The sequence below is a fragment of the Sylvia atricapilla genome, chromosome 3, assembly GCF_009819655.1.
Source record: "Sylvia atricapilla isolate bSylAtr1 chromosome 3, bSylAtr1.pri, whole genome shotgun sequence".
Lineage (NCBI taxonomy): Eukaryota > Metazoa > Chordata > Aves > Passeriformes > Sylviidae > Sylvia > Sylvia atricapilla.
Window position 1 is genome coordinate 91,070,158 of NC_089142.1, and position 17,678 is coordinate 91,087,835.

General features: G+C 39.0%; 1 protein-coding gene across 1 annotated transcript in view; it reads left to right on the forward strand.

The window, feature by feature from the left end:
• The window catches only part of HHAT (hedgehog acyltransferase), a 146,194-nt gene that overhangs the window by 92,708 nt on the left and 35,808 nt on the right, over positions 1–17,678 (forward strand). The window lies entirely within an intron of this gene.

Here is a 17,678-nt window from a genome sequence, read left to right on the forward strand (position 1 = left end):
AACAAGAACGGTTCTCTTTGGAAGGGCTCACTCCTGCAGCCAGCACTGTGCAGTGCTTTTGGTTAAGAGACTGAAATATTTTATCAAGCATGGACAAAGGCATTAGGCTGGGGAGGGGACATAAGTGTATTGGCTTATAAAAGTCTAAAATTCATCCTGATCTTTCTCTGGTTTGCAAGAAGCAGAGTCCAGATCACTGAGGAAAACACAGTGAATTTCAGATGTATTTTACTTTGAACAGCTGTCTGAAAGTTGGACAGCCGTGATTTAACTTAACTGTAAACCAGTACTTTAGCTATCCAATTTACTTTGCCAAATTGTGAGGAGAGCCTCTCTGGAGGGCAGTTCAGCCCATGTACATCTGTCTTAGCATGGGTTGAGATGCACTGTCTTCACTCTTCACTGCATTCAGGTGCATTTTATGCAGCCTAGTTTAGATTAGATTGGACACCTAGCCTTTGAGAAGATGTCCTTAAGTAGACATCCAGGAAAGAGTGAATTTCACCCTCAGTTAGGAATGATTTACTGCAGGGGTACAGGATGGATGGCTGGGCAGAAGTCCTGCAATGAAGGATGTCTGACTGCTCTACCAGATTGTGAACTCTGTGCACCAACAGCATCATACCACCTGCAGCAAAAATAGACCTTGTGCAAAGATGCATTGACAGCAGTGTAAAATGTGTAAGTTAACCTCTTCTCCTACATGGTGTTCTGAAGGCTAAAGTTAAAATATGTGCACTTTTGGTTAGTGCAGTTTAAAAAAGCAGTAATTAAGATGAAGAAAATACAGTAACACAATTGGGAGTCTAGAGCTGTGATCCTGAGTAAATGATATTGTTATGTTTTGAGAGAAAAGTATTGAGGGGACATATGGATACATAAAAATTTCTGCAAAATAAATTTTACCGGGATATTGTAATCACATTGGGGTCAGGAGAAGGGGCAAACCCATGTAAAATGTAGCAAGGGGTTGCACTTCAGTAAAATCCTTGTGCTCCCTTCCAGTTCCAGCTATGGATATTCTATGATTCTATGACATTACTTAGATAAACTGTTGGATTGCCAACTTCAGAGGACCGTCCCCAGGTAGACAAAACTGTGTCAAACAATGTCGAAAATACTGACTTTATCATGATGTAGGAGTAATCTCTAAATGGCCTCCAGACCCATTCCAAGCCCTATTTTCATTAGGCAATTCATCAGCAATTAGAGATGTTTAAAGCAAAACTAAAATTTATTTCTCCATGTCTAATACTTGTTCACTATTTGAAGATAGTGATGCCTTTATTTTGCCTCCGATTTTCCCTTTTGGCTTGCTTTGAAGCAAAATCAGGTCCTATGCTAATCAGAATTCAGATAATTGGTTAATTTATAGGGAAAAGGAAAGATGTCCTCATTAGCACCTTACCTACCTTATAGAGGCAGAAAGCTTTTGGTCTTCTTCCCAGCTGTGCAGCACAGCAATCTCACGTAGTGTTTCACAGGGCATCTTAGGCACTGATTTGCAAGTGGGAATTTCCACAGCCATGGCACACAAGATTCAGAGGTATGAGTGAAACAAAGAATTTAGTGTAACACATTTGATGTAACATGTATAAATGTGGATATTTTGGCTTACTTTGGCAGTAACAGTAGACCATTTTCTTATGATATTAAAACAAAATTATGCCAATTGTGTAATTACACAGTATCACAGGACTGAAAATTATTCTAACAATTTATATTTGTTTCAATTTATGTAAATCACTTAGTGCATGAGTTGAGAATTGCAGTGGTATCAGCATATTTCAAGGCATTGTCCTGAACTATTGTTGCCTTTAGAAGTTTTGCCCTTGGTTGTGAAGACAGTGAAATTAGGTTGTTGCTCTGTGAAAACTCATTTGTGTATTGGTAGATATGTGTATTAGTGATTAGAGATGCCTAAGTTTGACAACTAAATAATTTAAAAACTGTGAGTTACTTATTGTGCAGCTCCACTGCTGTGAGAGATGTCTATAAAAAAAAGATGAGAGATTCCTGTATTGGTAGTTGTATGTTCTAGTCTGGCTCATGCAAGATCATGTCTTCCCATCAGATAAATTGTTGATTCTCTGCCTCATTTGCTGCAGTAAGGAGTGTAGGTAGAAGGCCTCAGGATAATCAGTTCATAAGACCTCTTTCAGAAACTGAGTACTGCTAGTTAGATTAGGTCATAGCTAAAGCACATTTAAGAGCTAAGGGAAGAGGTGGAGCAAAGTAGTTCTCATTGTTCAGCAGGAGTTTGTTGGACATTTTAGCTCTGAGGTCTTGCCAGATAATATACAACCGTGTCTTGGGAGCCATATTGCACATAACAACTTCTGAAATTAGTTGCGAGGATCCATGTAATTACCTAGCTATAAAGGAGTTTAAAGGTGCAGGAGGAGCGAAATCATGCAGCAAAGGAACTCAAAGGAGTCCACAAAACCCGCCAGCTGAGGCATCCCAGTGACCATGTGATACTTCACTGTCTATTCTATGCATCTCTTGCAAGTTCTTTGCTCAAATTTCTTTACACCTGAAAGAAAAAGGAGGGCTGCTTCCATGACTGGCAGCTCAGAGTTTCAGAGTTTCAGCTCAGTTTCATGTTTTGGTTTGGAATATTCTGTTGTAGAGTAGCTGACATATGGTCTTCCAACATTCTTGTTCCTCCAGATTTTCACTTTCACTAAGAAATCCCACTTGATGCTGTTAGGCAGAAACTTACTTAGGGTGATTTTTTTCCAAAAATACATTTATGAACATTATATTGATGAATTGCATAATTTAGAGAAATATTGCATGGTGGCAGAAGTATTACTGAAGATGTCATATTTTTCTAAGTGATTCATTCTTCTTCATGCACACAGGAAACTTGTTTATACAATCATTTATGTGACCTTGCTTAGTGGGTGCAGTTCATTGGGATGTGAACTGGCAAAATACCAAGAAAAACTAATTTTGGTCAGCAGCAATAAGGAGGCAGTAGCTGGGTTTTTTTCCCTGCACCTCCAAAAGGATGACAGGTGTATAAAAGCAAGTATTTACATATTTTAGGGGGGCATTTTCTTCAGAGTTGAAACAGTAAAGTGTGTTCTGCCATATTCTGTTGAATCATGTTGGTTTGAGTCTGTTCTATGTGAAAATTCTTGGAGCTTTGCTATGTTTAAATTCAACTCTTGCTGTTTAATCTCAATAGTCTGCCATTTGTCTTTGTCTTTAGATTCTTAGGACCTGATCCTGCAACCAAATCAATGCAGAAAGATCTTTCTAGCTAGACAGTTCCAGAACATGTGCAGACATATCTGCTGGGATCAATATGATTCCAAGGTCAGAATCAGTCACAAAGAACCTATATTTCATATATCTTAAAGCCTTTATTTTACATAGTGCATAGACAAGTGAAAAAAAATGCAGGGCAGTCCATGCTGTGACTGCACGTAGAGTTCACTGTTGTCCATTGTGCTGCATCTGACTTACAGAACTAAATAAACTCCTCTGCACACTGAAAATGGGGAGTTATTCCTACATCATGCTGCCTTCTTGTCAATTTGCAGCTCTTTCATCAAAGTACAAGTTTGCTACTTTGTGAGCTTTCCTGGTCACAGACAAAATGCCCCCAGATTTTCAATTACTTTGGCAAGGTTCATAGAACTTTTTTCAAGTTGTTGTGATGTTGCTAGTGAAGTACAGCATGGTATGATGAGCGGTTGTTGAAGTAGGTTGGCCAAGTCCATCTTAGAGATGTAACGGTGCTGGCAGCAATGCTTAGTCTGGAAGCTGGAATGAGTGATGCCACCAAACACACTTGTTCTGCTGGTGTGGCAGGTCAGCATGTGCTGTTTTAGCAGAGTCTTTCAGAGGCTGAAGCAGTTTAAATGTGTGGACTCTTTATGCCTTAAACAGAGCATGGACATAAAAAGAACAAAACTAATTTTTGTGTAAAAAACTTGAAATTGCCATGACCTCATCACTGAGTAATTCATCTTTGCCTTCTCATTCTCCTGCATTTTTGCCATACACAGCAAAAGCCTCACAGTGGCCCAAAGTAACATAGCTAGGTATAGAATACTTGAAGTGTTGTTTTATTGGTCACTGTGCTTATCAGGAAATTTATACATAAATGAACTCATGGTTGTGGTGGCCTGTATGTATCTGATTAGTAGGAGACATTATTTCACTGACATGAACAACAATCAAGCAAAGTTTTCTGAGGAATGATGTAATCCTTTTCTTTTCCTGTATTCAGAAATTTCCAGGAGTTCTTGTAGGTGCTACTTCTTTCTTGTGATTGAATCCTGTTTCTTTGTCAGTCAGCCTCTTTCATTTGTCTCCAGATTTGAACTAGCCCTGTCTCACACTTTTTTTTCCAAATGTTTTTTGAGAGAAGAGTTCCCATGCACAGAAAGCAACCTTCTTGCAGCAGGAGCTGGAACACCAGCTGTATTTAACTTTGCAATCATTGAGACTTTCATTACAACTTTCTAAGTTGTTTATTTCCCAAAAAGTAATGTTAAAACAGCATTGTGGTATTCCACAATTACTGCCACTTGCAGCCTGCTAGATCAAATTTTCTCAATTTATAGCCTAGAAAAGGCACTTTTTTTTTTGCCCCAGATGCCAGCCTTGCACATCAGCTTGAGATTGAGATTTCTAGCAGTAATTCACTCTGGTTCTTGCACCTCTATCAGTGAAGTCAGAGGTGATAACAGTCTTCTTATAAAGGTGTATGGGCCACAGAGGAGGCTGATCCTTTTCTAAAACTAGTGTTCCCTGGGCACAGGCATGAAAACCAATTAAGAGTTTATTTTTCTCATTGAGGAAGCCTGAGAAGATTTTTACTATGCTATAGCACAGTTCTGCTGCATTTTTATACTAATGGTGTTTTGCCTATAATTTCATTCTAGGTTCACAAGCAAAAATTGTTGTCTCAGACTACTTTAGCACCTTTTCTTTTTAATCTCTGAATGAATTTATTTCAGCCATCTTTAAATAGCTGCTGCTTTAAAGAAAAGAGAATGTGGAAGTACAAGAACCCAGAAAAAAAAGAGTTGTTTGAGCCTTGTCTTGACTGTCGGGTTTTGGGGGAGGGTTTGTTTAGTGTGTTTGGGTTTTTTAAGAGGTAGAGAGGAAAGTCTTGTACATGTGTTTAGTAAAATTTATAGACCTTCACCTTGTAAGTGCTGACAGTTCTGTAAAATGACTTCTGCCTCATGTCATTCCATTTACTACTAAATTGCATGTTTTCTTAAGGCGCTTTGCACCAGTCAACAAAGGCCTGAAACTCTGCAGAGCTGGGATTCAAGTTTGTGCTGAACTTGGGATGTAGCAAACTTTATGTGGATATTATCAAACCCTGTGAGAAACAGCAGCATATGGTGGAACAAACAGCTCTGCTGTCCCAAAGGAAGCACTATGAGGCAGAAGTGCATCTCTTCCATAAACAGCTGCATTTTTTTCCTCAGTGCTACACCAGTCACTGATAATCTTGCTGTTTAGTGTGGTACCTGTAAAGGATGGATAAGCAGGGAAGCATGTGGCGCTACTATGTTTTTAGTCTGTTTGGGCACTGTCTCCCCCTGAGAAAATGGAGAAATTTCTGCTGTCTCCTAAAACCTTGGTTCTGTCTCCTGCAGAAGCTGCACCCCTGGGACACCATGCTCTCCAGTCCTATCCTAGGGGGTGACTTGTGATGACCATTTCAATACATGAAGTGCATGGTTTGGGTCTGCCTAAGCTCTGTTGGGTCAGATAGAATTAGAGTACTAAATGGGACAGTTCCCAGAATTGACTTAATAATCCTAGAAATATTGCAATTTTCTGTTAATGTGTGTACACCCATCTTTGGGTAACAGAATGTACCTGAGATATTAGGTTAAATAAATTCAAGAAATATTAATGCCCTAAAGCCAGCTGTAAAGTCAGACATCATCATAAGCATTCTCAGTTATTGTTACAAATTACCTCTGATGCTTGCAGCTCATTCTGTAGTGAAATAATTACAATTTTCAGAGCAGAGAAATTCCTCAAGAATGTTTCTTCCAAGAAAGTAATGGATTTCAAATACCAGGGTAGTTTTTATTTAATACACTGTCTTCCATTTTATCTTCCTCATTTCTCACTTATTACTTCTAAATTTCCTGATGTAAGGCGAGTATGTACTGAAGCCCAGTAGTGACCTGTTAGCTTAAGGCTGCCTTTGTAGGTGTTGAATTTTCACTGTTGGTAGGTTAGCTTGAAAGCCTGTTACAAATGTCTTGGCTGTCCATGTTTTAACAAGATTGGTGTTATTTCTGACAGTTGTTGAGATACCCGACAGAGATTTTCCACAAATCTCTGTCAAGCTGCCAGACCTGTGTATTCCTGTCCATTCTGTGGGTGAGCAATAAACGGTGTGAGTCACTTGGAGCTACAGAGCAGCATGCCTGTGTTTAGGCATCTTAAGCAGAAAACATGCTCTGTTGTTAATAACTGATTCATAATTGATTTTTCTTTTAAAGCTACTTCCTTATTTTTGCAGCTTGCATCAAAATCTGGTAAATAACATGGTAGGTTTTTTTATGTTGTCCGTATCCATCCTCCTAGCCATGTAAGAACATTGGGCTATTGATTTTTATCCCTTCTGCCTACTTTCATGTGGTTTTTATTAGACCCACAGCTAAGTCCTCTATCAAATAGAATAATCCATCTGCAAATTCTAACTTAGGCTTTAAAACATTCCTTGGAGAAGAGTGACTTCTGTATTATACTAAAGTATCCATAAATTCTGCCAGTGGTGGGACTTTTATGTCTGAATAAAGATTCATCTTGCATCTAGATTGAACAAAATCTAAAATCCTTGTACTTGTGTGTAGTGTTGTTGAAGAGGGTTTTTTTTCCTCTTCAAAAACAATGAAGTGTTACTAAAGTAGTTGCATTGTTCAGAAGCGAAAACATCTTCTTTAGTAGTCCTTAGCACTGAAAGAAAACTGTAGGTACACTGTTCCATTACCTGTAGGTTAGTATGTATCCTGCAGTGAGGAATAGTTGGCAAATAATTGAAAATGTTTTAGACTTGAATCTTCTGACTGCAATCCTCTGCCAGTCCCTATGTCTATATTTATAGTGAAGGTATTTTCTATTTAACAAGTAGTTTACATGTAAATTAGTTGAAAACCGGTTTATTAGAGAATCCTAATGTCCCAGTTGCTATTACCTTTGTTTTAAAATGGTTAACAGTGATCCTTTTTCTAGTATGTCTGTTGCACACAGCTTAGAATGTTACATGCATATATATATGTGTATATTCCTTTATTGCTGTGTATAAAACCTGCTTCAGTTACAGTTTTACTGCAGCAAAAATGGAATGAAATAATTTATCTGCAACAACATAATCTTTAAGATAGGGGCACTATTCATCACAGCTGAAGTCTAACTTGTGGGTATCTTATTTTTCACCCAGCATTGAGACAGGTGACAATTTGCACATTTCTGGCCAAATGGCATGTTTAAATGTTTTAAGCACTGCCTACCTGTACCAATGTGGAAAATGAAATGCTGAAAACTTTAGAGAATTGCTAATAGTATGTACAGACTTTCACCTTAGCTTCACCAGGTCAGGAGCACCTAATGGTTTGTATCACCTGATAGTTTCTTCTGTGCCTCTGATATACACCTGGGAAGAAGTGTTTGGAGAAAGTTGCTGTTGTTAACACAAACTCAGCAATCTCATGATGGGTCTGCAGACTTCTCTAGGATTGGAATAAGCTTGGAGATTGAGTTCCTGCTCTTGTCAATAGTTTGATCACTTGAGACCGCAGCAGCTTTCATAAAAGCTATGAAAAATGTCCAGAAAAACGTCCATCACAGCTATGTGCCAGGAGGAGAATTTGCATGGGGATTTTGTATATTAGTTAGAGTAGCAAAAGCAGTGTCACTCTAGCTTATTGCATTCTAACCCTTACTGAATATATCCTAGCAGAATGAGATTCCCTTTTCCATCATTTTCTTACCCAGTGTTACCATTTCATCAGAAGTAACAGATCTGCATGACTAATACAGGAAGTCAGCACATTGAGCCAAACAAGGATCATCGAGACCCTCAGGGTAAAACCATCACTAGAGCGCTGATGGAAAGCCATCAGTATCCTCCAGAATGCCTCTTAACATTATTTGACTCAAAATTCTGTAAGAGAAGACTGCTGTATTTAGTACCTTTTTGGTATCCACATGCCTAAAGTCGTCATAGTGTTCACTGAGGTGTGTAAACAGTATTGTGACCAGTTTAACAGAATCTTCACAACGTGATTTGGCCATTGTTGCATATTGAATTTGTGACACAAGTAGATGGAGAAATCAGGAGTCCTGGGTCCTATTCATTAAATCCTCCTTTCATGAAGACTTAATGGGTATAATTTGAGCTGTGTAATTAATATTTTGCAGCAAGCCACCCATGTGATATGCTGATAGTGGCTAACCTTTCCAGTCTAGAGGAGGAGTTTCATGCTAAACATGGAGAGTCTGTGTTCATTTTTCTTGCATGAGCATTCCGAGAAACAGAGAAAGCAGTATTTGTTATTTAGATGGAACTCATTCAAGTTTTACAAGCAAGCTGTCACTAAGGACTCTCAATGGTCTTTTTAGAGGTATAAATATTCTTTTACTATCATTTCAGACCAAGTTTTAGTACACTGTCACACTTGAAGGTCAATATTCTTGTGGTCATGGTAGCTTCCAGAACCAGATGCTCCAGGCAGAAGTGCATAGGGAATGGTCCACGTCTGGAGAGTTCAGGACAGCAGAAGCTTTCATTACAGAGAGAACCATTGAAAATGTGACCAGTGAATGTGTTGCTGACAGTGACTGTGGTGAATGTCCTCATGCACAGGGCAGGACATAAATGCTGGGCGGTACTTGGTGGTGTATGATGTTACACCTCCCTTGAACAGCAGGATTTAATTTCCCTTGAGGAACTGAGAAAGAAGTCATTATTTCTTTATCTTACAAATATGTGTTGGGTCTCTGCATTCTTCTGCTGTTGACAAAAGTCTCAAATATTTTGGCTTAACTACAACTAAAGTGTGAGAACAACAAAAGACAAACACTAATTAGTATTCTATTGACTGCTGTTCTGAAGGAATGGAGCTGTATTCTCAGCTCCTTCTTAACCTCCAATAGAGATTAAAAGAAGGCAATGACTATGAGGGAGGACTGAAAAAAGAGAAATGGAAACAAGGCGGATCCAGCCAATTTCTCCACAATGCAAATTTATGCAAAATAAACCTTGAAAAAAGACCTGCATTTAACCTACTCATCTTTGTAGATTTCCTTCATGACTTTTGCATAGGTTCTCACTCTTTGCTTGGAGAAAAGCTGTTGTTCAGTCCTCTTACTGGGCTGCTTTTTGGAGCAGAAAGTCCCACTGCAAAGTAGTACAAGGAACATGGATGGCGTATCATGCAGGGCAATGTCGGATTAGCAGCTGAGTGCAGAATCACATTGTGTTGAATGAATAAGTTATACCTACTTAAAAATGTAATGCAGACCAACATTTTTCATTTGTAAAAGTGAAATTCAGATTCACATCTGCCTGTGGCTGTATTAGGTTGTGTGGCTGGCACTGACATCATAACTGCTGAGGATAACTCCAGCAAGGTGCCTGATCTTGGCACTGGAGGGCAGGTCACACAAACTGTGGAATTACCAGCTTTTTTTCTTGGGTTTTTTTTGTTAAAGGGACTTAAGAATCAAAGCTCACATGCCCATTACAGCTGGAAATAATTTTTCTTGTCCAAGTTGTTTCTCTTAAAAAAAGTTGGATGGACAGGAAAGAAACAGCTCTTTGGACTCTCCAGTAATGAAGACAACTTTTCCCTTGGTGATAGAGGTTAGAACAGCTGAAAAGCTTTTTTGAAATTTGGAACAAATTACAACAGCAGGCTGAAGACTGCAGAATGCAATAGATTCTACCATAATTTAATGAAGTCCAGCTAAGGCCTAGGAAAGTCCACTTACTCTGGCTGTGCTACCTCTGACCATTTATTCTTTTAGTTTATTTCTAAACCAAAATATACTCATTTATCATGTGCAGGATGACTTTTTCACTGCTGGTCCACCATTTTGAAGAGGAACATCAGAAAGTATGGCACCTTTTAGATGCATTTCTCTTTCATTTACCTTAAAAAAGATTACGAAACCTTTAGAAGAAATCAAAAAGTCCTTGCCTTCAAATAGTGTCGTTTGGAATAAAGTCTAAACCATATTCAGTCATTTCAAATTTTTACAAACATATTGCCCTTGACAATGTTCTTTTCCATATGCTCCTTCCCTAATTCCCTGAACAAATAAACCAAACAACCAACTAGTGGTTTGAAACTTTATTAGCATTACTATTAGCAAAGCTGACTCAAGAAAAACATACATGAGTTTGACTTCATCAACACCTACATTTTACTGAAATACCACGAGGCATTAGTGAAGCTTTGGGTTTAGTAGGCTCTTTCCTTGCAAGGCATGAAAGAGGCACATTGCCCTTATTTTGTTCTTTTGGTCGCATTTTAATCCTTTAAAATCCTTTTTCTAAGTCATTCCCAGGAAGAATTAAAGGCTTGGCTACTTTCTGACTGCTTATATTTTTGTAAATTCTCTGGTGGATTGCCCCTTTTGACAGTTTTGGATTTTACTTGTGGTTGTTGAAAGGCGTCAGGATTCACTCTGGGCTACAGGATGTGTGATGGGTGGTCCATCACTCCTGGGTGACTGGCAGACTGACAGTAGTATTGCTCTCCAGTATCTGTCACAGATCTGTTTAGGATATCATGACTTTTGTGAGTTAGCCCCTCCCAGTCCCAATGTCACCCTAAATATTTCCTTGATACAGGAAAATCAGAATAGTTTGAGGACATTAAAGAGCAAACTGCCTGAAGAGACTGAGTAGCATACCAATGATTAACAAAATTACTTATTTGGCACTAGTGGCTCTATTTTTTAGATAATGCATTCAGGAGGAAATAAATCAGTAATGGGATTTAAGAAGCACAAAAGGAGATTTCAGTATAATGAATTACATTCACAGGGGTGATACCAAATATCTATAGATATTACAGGGAGGATTTTTGTGTAAAGCACAAATAGCATACTCAGATTTTTAACTCTGTTGAGCACTGGATTGGTGCATTATCTGTTGAAGATGGCATCAGTTATTTGCATTACTTTCATCATTCACCCTGTTTCTGTTGGGAAGTGAGTAAGTTTCCCCACTGTGTAAGAAATAACAAGACTTCATTAGTCCTTTGATGGCTGCTTGAAGAAGCTGATAATGTTATAGCACTTGAAATTATAAATCTCATTCCTTACCAAATTTTCAGATTGTTCTATTGAAGTGAACAGCACCATTGTGAAATCTTCAAACTAATATTCCCACATGTTCAGTGGTGCTGCAGAACATACTATTTATATTTCCATTAAAAACCTTGTGAAGTGATATGGCTCCAGCGGCAGTGGTGTGATTTTACAGTTTCCATTTTAAAACCTGGAATATCTACCCATGCAGAATTGTTTGAATACAACTGTCTTCCCATTGACTAATGGAGGAGGGGGAAATGCTTGCCTGATATCATTTTACTGTAGGCTAATTTGAGGTAAAGAAGACAAAGCAGATTTACTTTATGAGAGTAGTCCAGTGCTTGGTTTTTAAGCAGCTCTTGTGACTTTTGTAAAGAGTGGCTGATTGAACATTTTGGTTTACACTGAACAGTTTAGGAACAGGTTTCATTATGCCATTGTTGGCATCAGTTTTACTGAGCTGGAGTACTAATGCTCACATGGTCATTACTGCTTTTGCTTAATTGAAAGGAACTGCAACCATACCTTTTCATAAAACCAATATTAATCTACAGTTTTGTTTAGGAAAAGGAACATTAATAGGCATTGAATATTAGCACTGATGTAACCATTATCCAAATAGATACATATGTTTATAAATGCACAAAACCTTTAACTGAAATGGCTCTGCCATTTTTCATTTTACTAACCAGAAAACTAATGAGGTAGCTACCACACACTAGTTTATACACAGCAGATTTTCAGGGTTGATCAGGTGTCTGAAATTGCCTGTGTGCCTAAGTCAGGTAGAAGTCTCTCTTGAATATTGTCTGACAGATTTCTTTGTGCTCAAATTTTCAAATAGAGGAAAGGAGTGTTAAAAAGCTAAAAGTGTTTTATGAGATGCCCTGGGGAAACCTTCTTGAGGGAATACACAAGTCTGAGAGTAAGACAGACTTAATTAGCATAACTAGTCTGGTGACTAGAATGCCGTGGCAAGGACAAACAGAGCTTTGAGCTTATGAGAAGATGGGATTAAAACCTGTTTAAGGGAAAAGATTCAATCAACTCCCTACGATAAAGATGTTGTATAATGCATGAGTTGCTTGTATGATCTTCTAACCTAATTATTGTAGTAGAGATTATTAACCTCACTGAAATGGTATATAAGACTTGGAAAACCTGAGTAAAATCGAATTTTGATCATGAATCAGTCTTCCCGTCTCTCCATCAGTCGCTGATACCTTCTTACACATAACATTGCTTGAATTTGGTATGCTGGAACTGCTTTTTCATTTTCGTTGGTTTTGTGTTTGGCTCAATTCTGGTAGCTGTAACCTCCTGCCTTAGTGGTGCCCTGTGTGTCTCACAGGGAGCAGTGGCCAAAGGTGAATTCACTGGGAATCTTGCTGTTTCCTGATAACTTATCTGAAATGTTATGGACATATTCCAGGATTTCGTCTTTTTCCTTTATGACAGTGATTAGTTTTCTGGATTTATGTCCTAATTTGTCATGCTACCAATTTCTGTTTCTTAAAATAATCATTCTGTTGCAATGCTTCTAATTTCAGTGATTATTACAGCTCATCTGTGTAGAAAAGTAGTGGCAAAATTCCAAACTAAGGAGTCTTCAATTTAAAGCGCCAAAGTTAACACAGAATAGCATATTCCTGGTCAGTGTTACTGAGCAGAAAGCCTCTCCATTTTGGCCTCCAGATCGTAAATGTGCACTGCTTGCACTACAGCCTGGCAACTGAGCTGTGGTTTCTTTTAATCTAGTTCTAATAGCATGGCATTTTTCCCTTGAAAAGGGAGGAGAAAGTAGCTTCCTGGAGACATGGCATAGAGCTTTTTAGCACAACAGAGAGTTGGGCTACAAATGCCAAAGACCCTGTAGCACCAAAGGAGACACAAAACTGTTATGTCATAGATAGCCCAGATGCTTCAGCAAGTGAAAAAATAGCTTGACAATGTTAACTGTGAGTGAGGGGTGGGTGAGTTAGAATTTCTGGGGGCTCTTGAGTGAGTTCTACTATACCCCAGGTATTTTAAAGTACATTTCATTAGAAGTAGTCATCTTTGCCACTTATTGGGCAAGTATATTTTTCCTGCAAAACAAGATTCTGACTTTTGGTGAAATATTGAAGAAGCCCTGCAGCTACACAAATCAGTGACCATGGTAATACAGTAGATTGGTTTGGACTTAAGATTTTCCTCCCCTAGATTAAACAGTGCTAAAAACCTGTAAAAATCTGGGAGTTTTTTCCCTGGCAACTCAAATTAAAATGTATAGGTGAAACTGAATTGAAGCTGAGATAGAACTTGCATTGAAGGACAAGGTTTCATTCCATAACTTAAAAGAAGCAGCACAGAAGAATCAGCCGTGCAGTTTTGTGTAACAATGTGATTATTGCCGCATTAGATTGCTCCAGAACGCTGTATTAGCATCTGAATTTTGGAGTGCCTGTCATTTATTGCCTTCAGATAATGGCAAAGTTTAAAAGGGAAAATTAGCCTTCCTGTTGCTCTTCCCACCATCCTGCTATTTGGTATAGTTTTGACCTGCAACAACTTACTATAGTTCTTTAAGGACATTTAGGAATTCTTCTTCCAAATTTTGTTGTTTGCATTTCCCCCAGAATGTCAAGTATAACCTTGTGAGGATAGTTTGACATTTCTGCAGCTGCACTCCATCCCAGTATGTTTTGCTCACGACCAGATTTAGTAAATTTCCTATGTTCTTTATCCAGAAAGATAATAGATTTATTGGACATAATTAGTTTGTTTTAAATCATGGCTGCTTATCACTCTTACCTTTGTCATCACAGAGGTTGTTTGTAGTTTTTGTTATCTAAATATTTGTGGCATTCTTATAGTAATTATACATGCCAGCATTTACAGCTGCTCTCCATTAAAATGAGCCTAACTGCTCTGCAGCTACTTTTTCATCATTTAAGAAAAATTGGCTCATGATTTGGAAGGGGCCTCAACTCATTTGGCATCCTAGCAAGTGTGTTGTATCTACCAAAAGCTACCTCTTTTGATGCTCCGAAGTGTCAATGGAGGACATTTGGTGTGTTAGCAATGATATATATGGCCTGTTTGCATGACAGGCTGGATCAAGCAGACAAAGGAGGGCTATGTTTCTACTGTTCACTGTCCTGCTAATCAAAAGTACACCTAAGGAATGTGGGATCTCATGGATGGTGGGATGTACGTTGTCTGCATATCTAAAACTAAAGTTGAGCTGATTCAGACTTTCTGACTGACAGGGCTTTTCTCCCCTGTATAACTAACTGTCTGCTCATTATCAGTACAGAGTAAAGAATGCCCAGCAAATGCAGCCAATTTTGTGAATCTCAGCTTTATTGTAAAGGTAAATAAATCTGGGAGAGGTATTGTGAAAGATTAGCAGTGGAGTGTATTGCAGTTATAAATAGTCACCAGGGTTCACGACTGTGAGCTGCATTTACACATCTTTCCTCCCAGTGGCAGAAATAAATTGAAAGGTGACAGGAAGGTGATGGATGAAGAATTGATGGATGCAACTGTCCTCTCTTGGCTTCTTTAAAAAAAGGGAAAGCAGTGTTTTGTATTACTGTCGTGCACAAAGCCAGTACCTTTCGTGAGGACCATGGAAAAGGTAGCATTCAGCTTTGTAATCGCAGTTCTGGAGCTTGGGGGTCAGTCACTGCTTCATTAGTTCATGTGTAGGAGTGATAATTCAGGGCAGAAAGAAGATTAGCTTCTATTAATTACTGTAAATCCCTTACAGCATCTTCTGTGGTGGAATTAATAAGCAATTAGTTGCTGCTGGAAGCTACTGAGATTTCAAATATATAAAAAAGTAATGATGAGTCAGAACTGTATCACATTAGCTTTGTATGAATGTTGATGTTGAGGATGACCATGAAATTGTGACAGTGACAAAATCCCACCAGACATCTAGACAACTGCCATTTCAGACTGGTGTTTGTAAGATCTGAAGGATTTTTAATTCTCCTTAATTCCTATTCAGGACCAGTACTGAAGGGATGATTTTGTATTCAAGGGCGTGTTTCTTGGCTGTCTGCTGGAACGGTTTTGCTGAATGACTTATTTGGGCTAATGTAATTAAGCTTCTCTCTGAGCCAAGCCCATACCTGTGTAAGTGTGCTGCAGTGCTCCTGGGCACGCTGTCCTTGCTCTCTGTGCACACAGATGGCAGGGCAGGGCTGGGGCTGCATCCTCAAGCAGCTTTGTGTGGCACGAGTGGGGCTCTACAAGCAACAGTTGATGCTGAGGGCTGCTGATTACAAAATGGTTTTGACAAGAAAATTGAAAATGTTAAGTGGTGTAACACTCTGAAAGCAAGTACTCTGTCTTAGGTACACATTCAGAATTTCAGGCTTGAGGAGGGAAGGCTGAAGGGGATCTTTCTGCTCTCTCAGATATCTAAGGGGATGGTATGGATAAGACAGGAGCAGAGTCATCTTAGTGTTGTATAATAACAGGAGAAAAGGCAGAAGTCACAAATTGCAAAAAGGGAATATGCAATTAAATTTCGTGGAAAAAAGTTTCTGGACAGATTGGCCAGAGAGGTTGTGGAGCTCTGCTGAAAAAGCCCTGAGAAACCTAAACTGGTGGTGATGGCATAGGGAGAATATGAGAGACCCTTCTGACCTAAATTGTAGTTTATAGTCCTAGACTACCTTCAGAAGTTCTTGCATGGTGTGCTTCATGAAGAGGTTACTTCAGACAGGATTTGTTAGTTAGCATTGTAAGGTTTAGTTTCAGCAGAGAGAAATCCACTGCAGGCAGATTGTGTTGCTCTGTGATGCTGTAAGCAGAGGCAGGCAGGGGTTTCCAAAAGCAAATTTCCAAAGCATATATTTTCATTTTTAAAGGGACTTTTTTAAAAAAAACTCTCCCTTATGCATTTTGTCAGGAACATCCAGCATGAACTAAATAAGTAACACTTACACAGGCTCAGATCTATTGTTTAAAATGAATCACAGGTGAAAAACTGTTGTTGCAGAACTACTCTGTGTAACAGTCTGGAGCAGATTGGAAAAGCTCCAGCTTGCTTCTCATACTCATATTGTCATGGTCTCTGGTGCTGTGATAGATTTTTTGGTTTCTGAGATTTGAGTTTAGCTTTTAGATTTACTTGAACTGCTGGAGCAATGAAATGTGGTTGTGTGGTGAGGCTTGCAGCTGAGTATGGCAGATAAAAGGCTTATCTCTCTTCTAGTGCATTGTTCAACATTGTTAGAAGTTGCTTTTAATTTCAAATGGAAACAATACAGAGAGGATTAGCTTTGTCTTAATAAATGCAACAAAGCAGTACAAACTATATGCAAAGGCATCTAGGCTGAAACTCTTACTTGTACCTCTAAGGTGCATGCAGTCTATGGACGTTGACACTCAGTTCAATTTTCTTCTTTATTCTGGCTTAAATATCTGCTTTTTAGATTTTTAATTTCATCCTTTACTGTTTTCATTCTTGTTTTCCTTTTTCCTTTGCACATAACATTTTTTTATACCCTGTCCCATCTATGTCCTTGCCTGTCTATCCTGCAGGTCTTTTCTCCTTTCCTTATCTCTTTTTTGTTACCTTTTTCCTGATACCTTCTCTGCCATCCTCAGCATTAGTCATGCATAATCCCACTTTAATTTCTACCCTTAGTTATTGTTATACAATTGTGTATTCTCTTCTTTATTCCATTTTCAAGCATGGAAGGACATGACTTTGCTTCTGCAGAAAAGTCCCCAGCAGTTCATTGAAGTAGCTCTTCACCAAGAGTTATGATCACTCAGACCCCAGGCCTCCCACCTCCAGGGTGGCACTGAAACAAAAACAGGCTCATAACTGGGTGCAGGTCCTGAGGATCTGTGGAGATTTAGGGGTCTCTGGGGCGAACTGTGAAGTTTGTGTTGTTGGGCTTTCCCGAGCATGCCCTTGCCACTCAACAAAGGGCTGTGCTGATGCCTATGTAGGCTTTATCTTGTGCCTGTCAAGGGTGACCTGTTCCAGAGGTCCTTTCCAAAGTAGATTTCTCTTTCTTGTCACCTCCAACTAGTGTGACTTGAACAGATGTTTCTTCAGTCTTTTGTCTGCCACTGATTGATTCTGGTCAATGGCAGCCTCTTGAAAGTGTCATTGTTCAGCTTCACTTTTGCACATTAACATAGATTATGTTAATCACTGCTTCCCCTGCCCCCCAGTTTTTCATTATCTGATCCTTTCTGGCTTGGGGCAGTTATCTATAACAGATCAGCAGTAGACCTTAAGTGAGTTACGGCTTTGACTCCTGAACCTGGTGCTCAGAAATATGAAAGCAGAGAGGCATGATGTGTTCAGCTCCTGGTTTTCTGGCTGGTGTTACAGCCATGGTGTG